This window comes from Gekko japonicus, unplaced genomic scaffold (assembly GCF_001447785.1).
Source record: "Gekko japonicus isolate JY-2015 unplaced genomic scaffold, Gekko_japonicus_V1.1 scaffold305, whole genome shotgun sequence".
NCBI classification, from domain to species: domain Eukaryota; kingdom Metazoa; phylum Chordata; class Lepidosauria; order Squamata; family Gekkonidae; genus Gekko; species Gekko japonicus.
In genome coordinates, this window is record NW_015165839.1 from 536,847 (window position 1) to 554,082 (window position 17,236).

The window sequence follows — 17,236 nt, forward strand, 5'->3', positions numbered from 1 at the left end:
ACTGTCTCTCTGCAGGCTGTGGACAGTGGCAGAGGTCTCTGCCTGGTGAAGGTGACAAGCCAGTTGAGCCACTGGTCTCTGGGGAAAGGCTGGAGAAAGGCAACCCCGGGCCTGCAACCAGAGATTCCACTTTGCCCGGGGAAGCTTGGGGGAGATGTTGAAATAGCAGCTGATCTGGCCTGTTCAGACCAGAATGAAAGGCAGGAGAAAGGAGAAACCGCAAGGTGATGGTCGGGGTAAGGAGGTATGTGTTGTTTAGGGGAGGGGCTGTGGCTCAGTGGTAGAGCATCTGCTTGGCACGCAGAAGGTCCCAGGTTCAATCCCTGGCTTCTCCAGGTAACAGGATGAGGCAATAGATGATGAGAAAGACCTCTGCCTGAGACCTTGGAGAGCTGCTGCTGATCTGAGTAGACAACGCTAACCTTGATGGTCTGATTCAGTATAAGGCGGATTTATATGTGTTCCTTTGAGCCAACAGTTCTGGGTAGATGTAAAGACATATCTGGCTTGGATGGACATATCAATAGTCCATGGCCCTGTAAGAAAGAGGAGGCAGTGGCGGTTGGATTTATACCCCACCCTCCACTCCCCGAAGGCGTCTCAGAGCAGTTTGCAAACTCCTCCCCTTCCCCTCCCCACAACCGACACCCTGTGAGGTAGGCGGGGCTGAGAGAGCTCTCTTGAGAACTGCCCTTGAGAGAACAGCTCTGAAAGAACTTGTAACTGACCCAAGGTCACACCAGCAGCTGCATGTGAAGGAGTGGGGAATCGAACCCAGTTCTCACAGGTTAGATTATCCAGGCTCCTAACCACTACACCAAACTGGCTCTGTAAAGATCTTCATGTTTCCCGGATAGCAAGAGACTAGGTCAGGTTTGTCTACTCCGGGTTAGGAAATTCCTGACAATTTGGGGGAGGAGCCTGAAGATTTGAGGGAAGGGCTTGAGGAGGGGAGGGACCTCAGCAGGGTACAAGGCCTTAGAGTCGACCCTCCAAAGCAGCCCTTTCCCCCAGGGGAACTGATTGTTGTAGTTTGGAGATCAGTGGTCATTCTGGCAGATCTCCGGTTCTGAGGATCTGGCCACCTTAGACTGGGATTCCGCTGCTCTTCTTAGTACTTCCCCCAGTCTCCCCAGTGGCGCATATGTCGGTGCATTTCACAGAGGAGCTTACATGCATCAGGCCAGTACATGTGCACCCGATCCCCACAATCATAAGAACATAAGAGACGCCAATGTTGGATCAGGCCAAAGGCCCATCTAGTCCAACACTCTGTGTCACACAGCGGCCAAAAATACCAGGTGCCATCAGGAGGTCCATCAGTGAGGCCAGGACATTAGAATCCCTCCCACTGTTGACCCCCCCAAGCACCAAGATGACAGAGCATCCCTTGCCCCAGAGCACCTATCTATACCTTGTGGCTAATAGCCACTGATGATGGACCTCTGCTCCATATGCTTATCTAATTCCCTTTTGAAGCCGTCCATGCTTGTAGCTGCTACCACCTCCTGTGGCAGTGAATTCCATGTGTTCATCACTCTTTGGGTGAAGAAGGACTTCGTTTTATCCGTTCTAACCTGACCACTCAGCAATTTCATGGAGTGCCCACGAGTTCTTGTATTGTGAGACAGGGAGAAAAGTACCTCTTTCTCTACCTGCTCTTTCCCCTGCATAATCTTATAAACCTCAATCATGTCACCCCTCAGTCGTCGTTTCTCCAAGCTAAAGAGCCCTAAGTGCCTTAACCTTTCCTCATAGGGAAAGTGTTCCAACCCTTTTATCTGTGCACTTGGCGTCTACAGTATATAGACAGTGCAAATCCAGCGTGTCCATATTGAGCTCCGTGCTGTGCCAGGGTCAACTCTGGCACACCGACCGGGGGTGGGCAAGGCAGGTGTGCCAAAGGGGACGGATGGGAGGGTGTAATCTTGATCCTTCGTGGTGCATTACAACCGCTGTAGATGACTTGGGCATTTTGGGACCTCTGACCACTGCTCCCTCTAAGCTGTGGAGTCTTGTGAGCAAAAATTTTACCTTGTGAGCGACTGGCGTTAATGCTGTGAGCGAGCGATTTGGCTGCTGCATAATTAGTTTGCGCCGGAGCCCTCCTTCCTGAACGAAGACAAAGATCTGTGAGCCGGAGGCTACAAAACGGTGAGGTAGCTCACACTAACTCAGCTTAGGGGGAACACTGCCTCTGACCCTTTCTGCTACTCACACTCAGCATCCAGCTTTCGATCCGTAAAGTCAGGGAAATGAAGCCCCTTTCCCTAACTCTGACACCCCAGCCCCCCACCTCAGAATTAAGGATCATTGGAACAGTTATTTTAGTCTGGATTCCCCTTCTGGTGTTATTGGAGAGCTGTCTCATTTTGTGTGTGTGTGTGTGTTTGTGTGCGCAGGGCTTTTTTTGTAGAAAAAGCCCAGCAGGAACCCATTAGCATAATTGGCCACACCCAACAGCAGAAAGATATTAGCATATTTGGCCACACCCCTGACAGCACGGCTCATTAGCCTATGAGGCCACACCCCCATGTTACCAGAAGTGTGTTCATCTAGCCGCACCCACCTTTTGCTTCTTATTCTGTTTACCTTGTCTGTTGTCAAAACCCAGGGCCTTTTTTTGTAGCACGAACTCCTTTGCATGTTAGGCCACACACCCCTAATGTAGCCAATCCTAATGAGTTCCTGCTGTTGGGTGTGGCCTATTATGTCAATGAGTTCCTACTGGGCGTGGCCAACTCAGGAGCCAGCGGGAACTCCATTCCTGTGCGTTCCTGCCCCAAAATAGCCCTGTGTGTGTGTGTGCAGGGGGGTCATTCATCATCTACCAGAAAGGGAACCGGCGTGTGAACCAGCGATTCCACAACTCCTCGGCCGACCCGTTCCCGTTGCGCAAGAGGAAGCATTTTCTTCCTATCGCATCTCGATTTCTTGCTGCAGCTTGAACTCCTTGGATGCCGCCCAAGGAAATAATTCCCCGACTGAATCAATGGGCTTTAGGTGCTTAAATCCCTTTGATTTCTTCAATGGGACAGGGCCCGATTTCGGTGAGATTTAAGTCTTCTGAATTGCATTCATTGTTCCTCGTCGAGTGGCCGCGCTCTGCCAGTTACCGCCTCCTTTTTGGTGGCAACCATCTGGGATCTTCTGCGGTGTGGCCCCTTCATCTTTTTTTTCTTCATTCAGCCTAGCCTCACCTGTCAGATACTCTAAACCTCTTATTTATTTACTTATTTGCTTCATTTGTACCTTGCGTTTCTCCCCGATGGGGACCCAAAGCAGCTTATGTGGTTCTCCTCTCCTCGAATTTATCCTCACAACAGCCCTGTGAGGTAGGTTAGGCTGAGAGAGTGTGACTGGCCCCAGGTCACCCAGAGAGCTTCCGTGGCAGAGCGGGGATTCGAACTCGGGTCTCCCAGATCCTAGCGCAGCTCTCTACCCGCAACACCACACTGGCTTTCAAGGAAGGAAAGGGGAAAGGTGTCTTTCGTTTGCTGGGAAGCTACCTTAGACCAGAGATTCTCTGGAAGACACCTTGGTAATTAGCTGCCGCCACTCAGGGACCTCCTGAGAACATCTAGACTGGGGTGGACAAACTGTGGCTCAGGAGCCACATGCAGCTCTTTCACACATATTGTGTGGCTCCCAGCAGGGCAGCTGGTGAAGCAAAGGGGAGGCATGCCCTTCCTTCCTTCCTTCCTTCCTTCCTTCCTTCCTTCCTTCCTTCCTTCCTTCCTTCCTTCCTTCCTTCCTTCCTTCCTCCCTCCCTCCCTCCCATTTGAGAGCTACTGGCATTAAAGTGGTGAGCGAGCAATTTGGCTATTGCATAAATTACTTTGCTCTGGAGCCCTCCTTCCTGAGCTAAGACAAAAATGTGTGAACCGGAGGCTAAAAAATTGTGAGCTAGCTCACAGTAACTCAGCTTAGAGGGAACACTGCTCCCTACCATCTTTTTGCTTTCTTTGTTTCTCTCTCTTTCTTTCCACCTCTCTCTCTCTCTCTCTCTCTCTCTCTCTCTCTCTCTCTCTCTCTCTCTCTCTCTCTCAGACAAATAAATATCATTGGCAAACAAACAAATATCATTGGACAAATAAATATCATTATCAATATCTGTTTTTGCCCCTTTTTATTTTTGGCAGTCTCATTTAATAACAAAAGGCACATTTGCATATTTCCCAGTAAGAACGTTTGTGTAATATCTGTTCGTGTCTTGCGGCTCTCAAACGTCCGATGTTTATTCTATGTGGCTCTTACGCTGAGCCAGTTTGGCCACCCCTGATCTAGACAGACCTGAAAAAGTATCCTTCTAGTGCAATACTTGAGCAGTGATGAAGTGACTTGGGTAGAAAGCCTAGAAAATACCCTGTAACCCACTCGGTATTGCCTGTGCAGTCTGGCACATGGGGAAGAGAGTCAGAGAAATTTCCCAGAGAAATATATCATCCTGCAATTCTTGTAGCTTTCCTGGGAATCCTCTCGATCTCGTTCCCTTTCTTTTGTGCAAACAGGAAGGCCCCAAACAGGACACACAGCACGGGAGGCTGACCTGTCTGGCTATGTGTGATCATTAGTACTCGAAATAATAAAGCACTTGCAATTCTGCTGGATGCTGTGCAGAAGGAAGAGGGTACATTTCTGGATCCCCAAGGGACTCGAACGGGCAAGTCTGTAATTGCAGGCACGAGAGTAATGGCTGAGGACCGCACAGCTGAGGCAAGGGGAGGGGGGAACCACTCAGCCCACCTTTCTCATGCCCGCTCCCTCGCTGCCAAACTTAAAACATTGAGTCAGCACAGTTTCGGCTTTTGTCATACCTCCATTGTGTGGCCGGATGACTCACCACCTCCACCAGCCGGGCATTGTGCGCGTCTCGTTTCCGGCTCCCGCTCTAATCTGCCAGCTCAGGGGATTTTTTCCCTCTCTGGGCCTATTTGGGCTGTTTCATTGAAGCAGGTCTTCAAATCCCTTTTGTTTCGGAAGCAAATTGGTCTGAGGGATTAGAAACGTTCGTTGCGCTTCCTCTACTTGGTCTTCCGTTGGGGCTGAAAAGAAGGGATTTCGGAGGAGCGATGACCAGGATTGTCGGGCGATTGCGTTTGATTTTATTTACTTCATCTATAAAGTAAAGGTAAAGGTCTCCCTTGCTCGAAAGCCTGTCGAATCCGACTCTAGGGTTGCGGTGCTCAAAGCCAAAGAGCAAGCGCTGTCTGAAGACGTTTCCGTGGTCATGTGGCCGGCATGACTAAACACCAAGGCGCACTGAACGCTGTTACCTTCCCACCGAAGTGGTCCCTATTTATCTACTTGCAATTTTTTGCTTTCGAACTGCTAGGTTGGCAGGAGCTGGAACTAGAGACGGGAGCTCACTCCATCATGCGGCACACTCGGGTCTCGAACTGCTGAACTACCGACCTTCCACAGCCTGCAGTTCAGCGTCTTAACCACTTGAGCCACCGCAGCTCCATCTTCATCTATACCCCTCTCCTTTCTCCACATTGACCCAAAGTGGCTTTCGTTGTTCTCCTCTCCTCCTATTTTTATCCGCACAACAGCCCTGTGAGACAGGCTGGGCTGAGAGTGTGTGTCCGGCCCGAGGCAAAAATCCCGTGGTGAGGTGGGGATTCGAACCCGGGTCTCCCACGTCCTAGTCCAGCACTCTATCCACTACACCAGACTGGCTCTCCAAAGACAGCCAAGCAGAGTGTGAGTGAGGAAGGGCACGGCACAGGGGGCTCACAGTCATACAGAGCGTGGGAGTGAGCACCCCCCAGGCGCTGAGTTAGCTTCAATTGATTTGTATGTATTTATTTAATCCACGTAGAACCCACCTTTCTCCCCAGTGGGGACCCAAACCCATCCTCCTCCGCTCCTCCATTTTATCATCACAACAACCAAGTGATGGTACAAAAGAGCCAGAGTTTAGGAGCACCTACATAAGGACATAAGAGACGCCAATGTTGGATCAGGCCAAAGGCCCATCTAGTCCAACACTCTGTCACACAGTGGCCAAAAAGACTAGGCACCATCAGGAGGTCGAGCAGTGGGGCCAGGACACTAGACGCCCTTCCACTGTCGCCCCCCCCCCCAGCACCAAGGAACACGAGAATCCCTTGCCCGAGTTCCTATCTATACCTTGTGGCGAATAGCCACTGATGGACCTCTACTCCATATGTCCATCCAATCCCCTCTTAAGAGCACAAGAGAAGCCAGTGTTGGATCAGGCCAATGGCCCATCCAGTCCAACACTCTGTCACACAGTGGCCAAAAAGACCAGGTGCCACCAGGAGGTCCAGCAGTGGGGCCAGGACATTAGAAGCCCTCCCACTGTTGACCCCCCCCCCAAGCACCAAGAAGACAATCACTTGCCCCAGAGCCCCTACCTATACCTTGTGGCTAATAGCCACTGATGGACCTCTGCTCCATATGCCTATCTAATTCCCTTTTGAAGCCGTCCATGCGGCTTTAAGACAAACAAAATTTGTGGCAGGGGAGGAGCTTCCGCGAGTCACTGCTCACTTCTCTGTCTGAATAGGTGAGCCGTGGACAATGTTCCCTCTAAGCTGTGGAGTCCTGTGAGCAAAGATTCTACTTGGTGAGCTACTGGCATTAAAGTTGTGAGCGAGCGGTTTGGCTGCTGCATAAATCAGTTTGCTCTGGAGCCCCCCTTCCTGAGTGAAGCCACCTATATGCGTGATCCAGAGGCTAAAAAACGGTGAACTAGCTCACACTCACTCAGCTTAGAGGGAACACTGGCAGTGACTCACAGTAGCTCCTCCCTCGGCCACAAATTGAGTTCATCTTTGAAGGTGCTGCCGGGATCTTGCTCTTTTCTACAGCGACAGACAGACTAACACGGTATCCATCTTGATCAGTCAAGAGAACTGACAGGAAGAAAGCAGATTCCTTTGAAATGTGGCGTTGGAGGAGAGCTTTATGGATATCAAAGAGACAAATCGAAGACGGTGTAGAGTTGTTTTCTGTTGCCCCAGAAGGTCGGACCAAAACCAACGGGCTGAAATTAAATCAGTAGAGTGTTCTGCTGAACATCAGAAAGAACTTCCTGACAGTTAGAGCGGTTTGGTGTCGTGGTTAAGTGCGCAGGGGGATCTAATCTGGGAGAACCGGGTTTGATTTCCCGCTCCTCCACTTGCACCTGCTGGATGACCTTGGGCAAGCCATAGTCCTGGCACAGCTGTTCTTGAAAAAGAGCAGTTTTTGTCAGAGCTCTCTCAGCCCCACCTACCTCACAGGGTGTCTGTTGTGTGGAGGGGAAGGGAAAGGAGTTTGTAAGCTGCTCTGAGACTCCTTTGGGAGGTGAAGGGCAAGTTATAAATCCAGTCTCTTCTTCTTCTGCTTCTTCTTCATCAGTGGAACAGGCTTCCTCGGGAGGTGATGGGCTCTCCTTCTTTTGTTGTTGTTCAGTCGCACAGTCGAGTCCGACTCTTCGCGACCCCATGGACAAGCTCACGCCAGGCCCTCTTGTCTTCCGCTGTCCACCGAAGCCCGCTCAATTTCATGTTCGTTGCATCCATGACACTGTCCAACCATCTCATCCTTTGCCGTCCCCATCTTCTTTGACCTTCAATCTTTCCCAGCATCAGGGTCTTCTCCAGTGAGTGCTCCCTTCTCATTTGGTGGCCAAAGTATTTGAGCTTCAGTTTCATTATCTGGCCTTCCAGGGAACAGACAGGGTTGATTTCTTTTAGGATTGACTGATTTGATCTTCTTGCCGTCCAAGGGACTCTCAAGAGTCTTCTCCAGCACCATAGTCCAAAAGAATCTATTCTTCGGCGCTCGGCCTTCCTTATAGTCCTCCTTCTTTGGAGGTTTTCAAACAGAGGCTAGATGGCCATCTGACAGCAATGCTGATTCTGTGAACTGAGGCAGTTCACAAAAAGGGAAGGCAGGAAAGGTAGCATCAGTACTTGGTTCTTGTGGCCCTTTCTTACACATCCGGGGAAATGCCAGTTGCCACTTTGGGGTCAGGAAGCAAGTTTTCTCCAGTCCGGTTTGGCCAGGGATCTTTGAGGTTTTTTGCCATTTTCTGGGCATGGAGCAGGGGTCACTGGGTATGTGTGTTGGGGAGGTATTTGTGAATTTCCTGCCTTGTGTAGGGGGTTGGAGTAGATGACCCTGGAGGTCCCTTCCAACTCTATGACTCTGTGATTCTATGAAATAAGGAAGTTCTCAATCAAATCAACCTTGAAGTCTCCTTGGAAGCTAAAATGACTAAACGGAGGCTTTCGCACTCTGTTCACGTTATGAGAAGACAAGATTCCCCGGCAGGGGTCACTTCGTAGAAAAAGAGGTAAGAACATAAGAACATAAGAGATGCCAATGTTGGATCAGGTCAAAGGCCCATCCAGTCCAACACTCTGTATCACACAGTGGCCAGAAATACCAGTGCCATCAGGAGGTCCACCAGTGGGGCCAGGACATTAGAAGCCATCCCACTGTTGACCCCCCCAAGCACCAAGATGACAGAGCATCACTTGCCCCAGAGTCCCTATCTATACCTTGTGTCTAATAGCCACTGATGGACCTCTGCAGGAGCTCATTAGCATAACTCATCAGCATAACTTATTTGCATTTGCTACACCCCCTGACATCACCGGAAGTGTGTCAGAAGGCAACACCCACCGCTCAGGCTCCGCTGGACTGTTTTGGATTGCTAGCTATTGGGGGGGGGGGTGGAACGTGCAGATCTGCCCTCGCAGAGGAGGGAGAGCTCGTCCCTGAATAAAATTTGGTCTTAAAGGTGCCACTGGACAGTTTTGGACCGGGGGGGGGGCTCTGCAACTTAACTGGCTGCTTCTTGTTCTGACTGAGGGCTGCTGGGAGCAGGGGGTGGGGCTTGTTGCATGTGCCCGCCCCCTGGGCTCTTTACTGCCGGAGCTCCGCTCCTGTGCGCTCCGGCAGGAAATGACCCCTGCTCCCCAAAAAAGACACTAAGGTGAAGGCAGCAGGAAAAGAGGAAGACCCATCATGAGATGGATTGGTTTAATAAAGGAAGTCCTCGGTTTGCAAACCTGAGCAAGGCTGTTAATGACCAGATGTTTTGGACACCCTGCTTTCGTAGGGTCACCATGAGTCCAAAGCGACTGGACAGGACTTCACACACACACACACACACAAATCAGTCCCAAGTGTCGTAAAGCTCAGTATCATGGGCTACTTCTACATGCAGAAAGAGTCCCCAGAGGGTGCACAGAGAACACTCTGCTTATCAGAGCCGCCTTCCATAGATCTAGGGCAGGAAAGAAAAGCAAGCTACCCATCTTCATCTGTCTCCATGTGAGGTAGCTTTGGCTGAGGTTGCATGACTGGAACTCAGAGCCAGGGGAACCCTGAAGTCACACATGCTCCACAGCCAGCGATGACAGAGCAGTGCCAGCGAATCAGTGGAAGACAGAGCTTCTAAGCCCCCCCCCCTTTTTTTTCCCAAATGTTTTTATTGTATCCCAATATTGTTATTACATTACAGTTTAGTTCCAACTTTTTGATACTTTTACCCCTCTGTTTTTTCCCTCCCCCCTAAGGCGGCCACCATCATGTTATTCAAATTACATTTTCAACCATGAGCACATTCTTTCCAACTTTTCAAATATACCTCTGTTGGCTTCCCCTTTATAAACCCATTTAAAGTATACCGACCATTTCTTTTTTATCTCCTTCATTTTTACAGTCCATGTCTTATCTTGCATTAAGCATTCCAATATGTCCGATTGTATATATTCATATAAATATTCGTTCCATTTTTCTAAAGTCCATTTTGAGTTGTCCTTCCAACCATATGCAATTACTGCATGCGCTGCTAATAACATTACTTTGAAAATATCCTGATTTTGTTTCTCAATTCTATGGTTTCCCAATACACCCATAAATAATAAATCTACATCTATAACCAGGTTCACTTTACATAGCACTGCTATTTTCCCCCGTATCTTTTCCCAAAAATCTATCACTTTTGGGCATTCCCACCATAAGTGAGAATACCACCCTTCTTTTGCATTACAGTGCCAGCAATTGGGTTTCATCCCTTTTATCATATATGCCAGTTGTGCAGGAGTTCTGTACCACTTCCATATTATCTTTCTTTCAAGTTCTCTATGCTTCTAAGCCCCCTTGTACAACAACGAAAAAGCCAAAAGGAGGGAGAGCAGGTTGTGATGGATCTGAAGGGTGCAAACTGCAGTTAGTCTCTGCAGTGAGGCGCATGGGTAGGGAGAGTGAGGCCCTGGGGCGAATGGCAGCATGCTCAGGCCAGAAACGTGCAGGGCGCATGCTTCAGGGGCAGAGTGTGTTGGTGGTATGTGGTGGTAAGGATGGATTGATGCAGGATTTGCTCATGAGTGGCAGAATTCAAACCTTGGGCATCTACGGAAAGAACTTTTGCGCTCTTTTCTCACGGTCCGGGGGTCTGATGTCTTAGGCGAGAAGAGCCTGTTCCAGGACTGCCTCGGTACTTCCAAAAGAAGTCTCGTTTGCTCCCATTTCTCGGTTAAACTGGAAGTGGGCATCTTGTCACTCCTGGGGCTCATTTTGTAGCCCTCTCATTTTCTGGATGCCTGTCACAAAGCCTACAGCAAACCTGGGAACTTTGATCCCCACCAAGGGAATCCAACATGTACCATTCGTTGCACTAAGAAATGAGAACTTCCTTCCAGGACTGGGCCAGGGCTGCCTGGCATATATACATGGGTGAAGAGTATGCCTCTACCTTGCATGTTTGTTGGGGAACCAGGATGATTCAATTGCAGATTTAGTATATAACATTCTGATATATCTCATTGATCATTGAGAGGGTTGGAATCCAAGTCTTATGAGAAAAGGCTGAAAGAGTTGGGTCTGTTTAGCCCGGGAAAGAGAAGGCTTTAGAGGGGACATGATTGCTGTCTTCAAATATTTGAAGGGCTGTCATGTAGAAGATGAAGCAGATTTATTCTCTCTTGCTCCGGATTGCAAGACTAAATCTAATTGGTGGAAATTACAAGGGAGTCGATACTGGCTAAATATTAGGAGAAACTTCCTAACTGTAAGAGTGGTTGAGCAGTGGAACAGTCTGCCTTGGGAGGTGGTGGATGCTCCTTTGCTGGATGTTTTCCAGTGGAGGCTGGACGACCATCTTTCAGGTATGGTGTAGGGCTATCTTTCGGCTCTGCTCCTGCAGAATGCAGGGGGTTGGACTAGATGACCTGCAAGATCCCTTCCCGCTCCAATATTCTATGATTCTATGATTCTCCTTGTGTAGCTCAAGGAGGGAGATGTATGTTGATCAGGATTATTGATTTATTATTAACTATATTCTTTGAATAGCAATAGCAATATTATTGGGGGCAGGAAAAGGTATTTCTGTTGGGTAAATTCCTGAGAGACGTATGTGGTTCTGCCACCCCTAGGGTGTCCTCTAGTTCTCAGAACAGTTACAAAATAGGAGTTGAAACTCGTTAGAGGGATATCTTCTAGGGCCCATGTCTCCCGGATCATCAAACAATCAAATATCTGAAAATATGGTCGAGTTTCAGGATCTTGAAGGGCTTTCTTAAGCCCAGCAGCATTCCAGCTCAACACTGGACCAAGTTCAAAAGGTTTCCCTAATGGATCAGTTCTTAAAAAGAAAAAAATCATAATCCTCTCTTGCAACAACAACATTTGAAAATCTAACTTCAGGGGCTACTGAAGCGGACTGAGCTTGTTTGGATGAAATCCCCTTTTGGTTTAGTTGGGGAGTTGCTAGTGACATTAAAGGTTCAGTATGAATTGTCAGTGGTACTTTTAGAATATCAACTGAAGGGGGCCATTTTATGAATACAAATGGCTCCATTTATCGTATTCATTTCCCCCGACCTCTGCTATTGTTGAGAAATTTCTAGAAGCTCATCCCTATTTACACAATCTAACTGCAATAACTTAGTTTTGAGTAACCCTAGTTTCGGTACCAGAGAGTCTTGCTCTACCTTCTGAAGTACATCAGTAGATCATGTTGAGTCTCCATCTATGTCAATTAGATCTGAGGTTATAGATAATCCCAGGAGATTGGGGCTATTGTCTTTAATGGAATATTGGTTTGAACGTTCCTGCATGCTGAGAGTGTTTTCCTGACGCCGATATAGTACAGGGATAGTTTAGATTGAGGGGGGCCCTCTTTTGATTATCTTTAAAAACACAAGTAGAGAAAACTCCATACTTTGCAAGAAGCTCTTTAGCATCTAAAATTTGCCTAGGGAAACTGGTAGAACGAAAAGTAAGAATAGCCCTTTCACGCTTGAGGAACCAGGCAGGGAATAAGTTGAAGCAAGATCAATTAATCTTATTGGCAAGCCTAATGAATAGCTTAGATTGTTCCTAGCTCTCCACTTGGTTCTCCAGGAGAGATATTGATTATTGTATGGAAAGATATGTACTAAGATTTTATTGGGTTCCATGGATAGATCCATTGTAGACTGGAAAAAAATTATAAATTTGCCAGTTTCCAAGTGAGACGTGGTTTTTTTTAGTTTGAACACAAGGTTTCATGGCTGACTTTGAGTATATTGATTGCAAAGCATCTAGGTTCTCACTCACTGTCTTTAATGTGCTAAAATATTTTGAAGCGTTTCTGCTGCTAACAACGTTTGGGAAGCTAATGTATTATAATCAGCTGACACATTACGTTTAACCAGGATGGGTTATTTAAACAAAAACTAGCTTGCGTTCCTTGGGATTTAGTATTAGAACTCAAGGGAAAAATGGTTGCTGAGAACTTTGATGTATAAGCATTAGGTAGGTCAGTTTGCATTGCCTGTGTTTTAAGCTTTAGGGCAGATTGTGGTCCCTCCATCGTATTTTCAATAGTATAATTAATAGGAGTCTAGAGTTTTCTTCCCTTGTTGTAAATCAATATTTATCTTTTCTTGATTGGAGACTTCACTGTCAGTTTCAGGAATATCAGCATTCAGTATATCAAATTTATTAGGAGTGGGAAGAGAACATGGATTCAAGTCTTCTTTGCTTTGGTGGTGTTGTCTGAGCTGGGGTCTCCCTGCTTAGTCTTTTATGGCCCATTCTAGGTTATTTCAAGTTTAAAAAAATTTAATCAATTGCCACCGTCTTAAAAATACCAATTGTGGTTAAATTATGTATAAGGGAATAAAATTAAGATTGATATAAAAGGTCAACCGGCTATATTCACTCCCCTGTCAGAAAGGACGATAAAACGCAGTAAAATAATGTTAAAACTTACGACTCAAAGTGCTTTTGAGCTTATCTCCTAAAATTCATCTGGCATCAGATATAAAAGCTCTGCTTCTTTCCTTCGTCCTACAGAGGCCAATGCCTTTCTGTGTATCGGTAAGCTCTGAGATTGTGAATTGAGCCTGCAACAAACAGGGTCACAGGAAGACAAAGACCAGTAAGATAAGTTTGAAACTTGCATCAAAATGGTATATATTTTAACTATAGCTAACTTAGAGCTTGAGAAGAAATGTAGGAAGGAGTGTCCATCAGTCGGATGGGCAAATTGCCACCAGCTACTTTTATCAGCCTCATTACATAGGCAAGAGATAACGTAACTGCCAAAGCTAAAGGAGTATCCTAATTAGAGGATTTCAACTCTAAACCAGAGTACTCCCCAGCTAACTCCTCACTAGCTCCTTTCTAGTAAATATAGGCTAAAATCAAACAAGAAAGAAAAACCAAATGGACACTGCAGAGCAGAGCACAGCCACAGTGCCACACCCAGCTCAACCGGAACCAGAATTTTCCCTGGTATATATACATGGCTGAAGGCTATACATTTACCTTGCATGTTTGCTGGGGACCCAAAGAGCGTACACATGTGCACACAGGAAGATGACTCCTGGTCCATCAAGGTCAATATTGTCTACTCAGACTGGCAGCGGCTCTCTGGGGTTTCGGGCAGAGGACTTTACATCATTTACCATTTGATTCTCTTAACTGGAGATGCCGGGGATTGAACCTGGGACCTTCTGCATACCAAGTAGATGCTCTACCACTGAGCTTCCATCCCTCCCCAGACACACACATGAACACATTAATCAGAACACCGGTTCATCCTGGTCGGTATTGTCTACTCAGACTGGCAGCAGCTCTCCAGAATCTCAGGCAGAGGTCTTTTGTATCACCTACCACCTGGTCCTCCTTAAGTGGAGATGCCTGGGATTGAACCTGGGACCCTCTGCATGCCAGGCAGATGCTCTGCCTACCACTAAGTCATGGCCCCTTCCCTAACATACACATAAACACATGAAGCTGCCTTATACGGAATCAGACCACTGCTCCATCACAGTCCAAATTGTCTACGCAGACCGGCAGTGGCTCTCTGGGGCATTAGGCAGAGATGAAATTCCAGCAGCCAAAGCACTGGTCACGGAAGGCCTGGAGCTACTTTAGGTCTCTAGTGCATGCACACGCACTGTGTCATTCCTATTTTCTAACACCGTATTTTGGGGATGTCTCTGGGCCCACATTTCAAACATGCAAGCTTATCAAGATTTGAGCAGGATTGGAACTCAGGGGAGGAGGCGACCCACATGAGGGCTGCTGACTCACTCAAGGATCCCATTCCTTCCTTGGTGGGCATCCAGACATTGACTAAGTGCAGGTGTGGCACACGAGTGTCATCCTCTGTGAAAAGCGAGGGTGTCTTTCTGGGAGCGGACTAAGAATGCTCCCCCGCCTCCCCGAATGGCACATTTTAAGGGAAGGGAGTTCACCTGATCTCTTGGCTGGTCCCCAGGCCTGGCAAAGGCCGCTCTCAAAATTCCCCCAGAAATTGTGCTTGGTTTGAAAAGTTCATCCCCCCCCCCTGCAGACAACATTTCCCCCTGTTCTTCTGAGCCTGTTTGTTCAGCGCCATCTTCAAGTGGTGGTTCTCCTTCAGCAGAATTCCGTAAATGCGAAACTGTTCTGGGGAGGGGCTGTGGATCAGTGGTAGAGCATCCGCTTCACGGGCAGAAGTCCCCAAGTTCAATCCCTGGCATCTTCAGTTGAAAGGACCTGGCAGGAGGTGATAAGAACATAAGAGACGCCAATGTTGGATCAGGCCAAAGGCCCATCTAGTCCAACACTCTGTCACACAGTGGCCAAAAAGACCAGGTGCCATCAGAAGGTCCACCAGTGGGGCCAGGACATTAGAAGCCCTCCCACTGTTGCCCCCCCCCCAAAAGCACCAAGAAGACAGAGCATCACTTGCCCCAGAGCCCCTATCTATACCTTGTGGCTAAGAGCCACTGATGGACCTCTGCTCCATATGCTCATCTAATTCCCTTTTGAAGCCGTCCATGCTTGTAGCCGCCACCACTTCCTGTGGCAGTGAATTCCACGTGTTAATCACTCTTCGGGTGAAGAAGGACTTCCTTTTATCCGTTCTAACCCGACCGCTCTGCAGTTTCATGGAGTGCCCACGAGTTCTTGTATTGTGAGAAAGGGAGAAAAGTACCTCTTTCTCTACCTGCTCTTTCCCATGCATAATCTTATAAACCTCGATCATGTCACCCCTCAGTCGTCATTTCTCCAAGCTAAAGAGCCCTAAGTGCTTTAACCTTTCCTCATAGGGAAAGTGTTCCAACCCTTTTATCATTTGAGTTGCCCTTTTCTGCACTTTTCCCAAAGCTATAATATCCTTTTTAAGGTGTGGTGACCAGAACTGCACACATCTGCACACATCTGGCCTGGTTTATTGATTGGAATCAGCTGGAGTTCGGCTCTTCTGTAACAGGCCGTGACTCGGTGGAAGAGCCTCTGCTTGACGTGGAGACGGCCCCAGGTCCAGTCCCCGACATCTCTAGTTAAAAGGACTAGGCAGGAGGTGATGTGAAGCCTGAGTCCCTGGAGAGATGCTGCCAGTCTGAGCAGACGATGCAGACTTAGATGGATCAAGGGTCTGATTGAGTAGAAGGCAGCTCCGTGCGTTTGTGTGTGTTCAGGTGTAACCAACTCGGAGTGGGATGCATTCTCTGCTTGCTTTTTGCTAGTTACACTTAGGGGGTCTCTGGTTCGGCCAGTCCCATTTTTATCAGCATCACCTACCTCACAAGGTTGTTGTGAGGGTGATGTGGAGAACACAAAGAGAAGCCAATGTTGGATCAGGCCAATGGCCCATCCAGTCCAACACTCTGAGTCACACAGTGGCCAAACCCCAGGGGCCATCCAGACATCCACCAGCAGGGCCGGAACTCCAGAAGCCCTCCCACGGTTGCACCCCCAAGCACCAAGAAGACAGAGCATCACTGCCCCAGACATAAGTGAAGCCATGTTGGATCAGGCCAATGGTCCATCCAGTCCAACACTCTGAGTCACACAGTGGCCAAACCCCAGGGGCCATCCAGACATCCACCAGCAGGGCCAGAACTCCAGAAGCCCTCCCACGGTTGCACCCCCAAGCACCAAGAAGACAGAGCATCACTGCCCCAGACATAAGCGAAGCCATGTTGGATCAGGCCAATGGTCCATCCAGTCCAACTCTCTGAGTCACACAGTGGCCAAAACCCAGGGGCCATCAGGAGGTCCACCAGCAGGGCCAGAACTCCAGAAACCCTCCTGCTGTTGCCCCTCTAAGCACCAAGAATACAAAGCATCACTGCCCCAGACATAAGAAAATCAAAGAAGCCATGTTGGATCAGGCCAATGGTCCATCCAGTCCAACTCTCTGTGTCACACAGTGGCCAAAACCCAGGGGCCATCAGGAGGTCCACCAGCGAGGCCGGAACTCCAGAAGCCCTCCCACGGTGCCCCCCCCCAAGCACCAAGAATACAGAGCATCACTGCTCCAGACAGAGTGGACCCAGATCCACTACTCCAGGCTCCTTGGAGAAACAATGGGCTGAGAGTGCACTCTGTCACTGTACTAGTCAGGTGGAAAAAGCCCACTCTCTCCGTGTGCAGATTAACGGCGAATCCACCTGGAGCCTGCTTAGGCTCCTTCCAATTTGGAAGCATTTGGGTGTGCTTAAGAGGCATGTCTGGAAAATAGGGAAGGGGGGGTGTTACTAGAGGGTTGGCGTGCTCCTTAGCAGACAATGTACCTGTGTTCGGAACGATTGTGACTGCAGAGCTCTGTAGAAATGGGAGTCTGCACAAAGCAGACTCTCTAATCTGCAGGATATTCTTAATGTGTGAAACCTCCGCAGATCTCTCTCTCTCTCTCTCTCTCTCCCTCCCTCTCTCTCTCTCTCTCTCTCCTCTCTCTCTCTCTCCCTCTCTCTGCAGGATATTCATAATGTGTGAAACCTCT

The 17,236-nt window shown here is 48.4% G+C and overlaps 1 non-coding gene across 1 annotated transcript; it reads left to right on the top strand.

Moving 5' to 3' along the window:
- The first annotated feature begins 263 nt into the window (after positions 1–263).
- On the top strand, positions 264–335 carry TRNAA-GGC. Its single transcript has one exon. It is a non-coding gene; the product is annotated as a tRNA-Ala (tRNA).
- Positions 336–17,236: the final 16,901 nt, after the last annotated feature.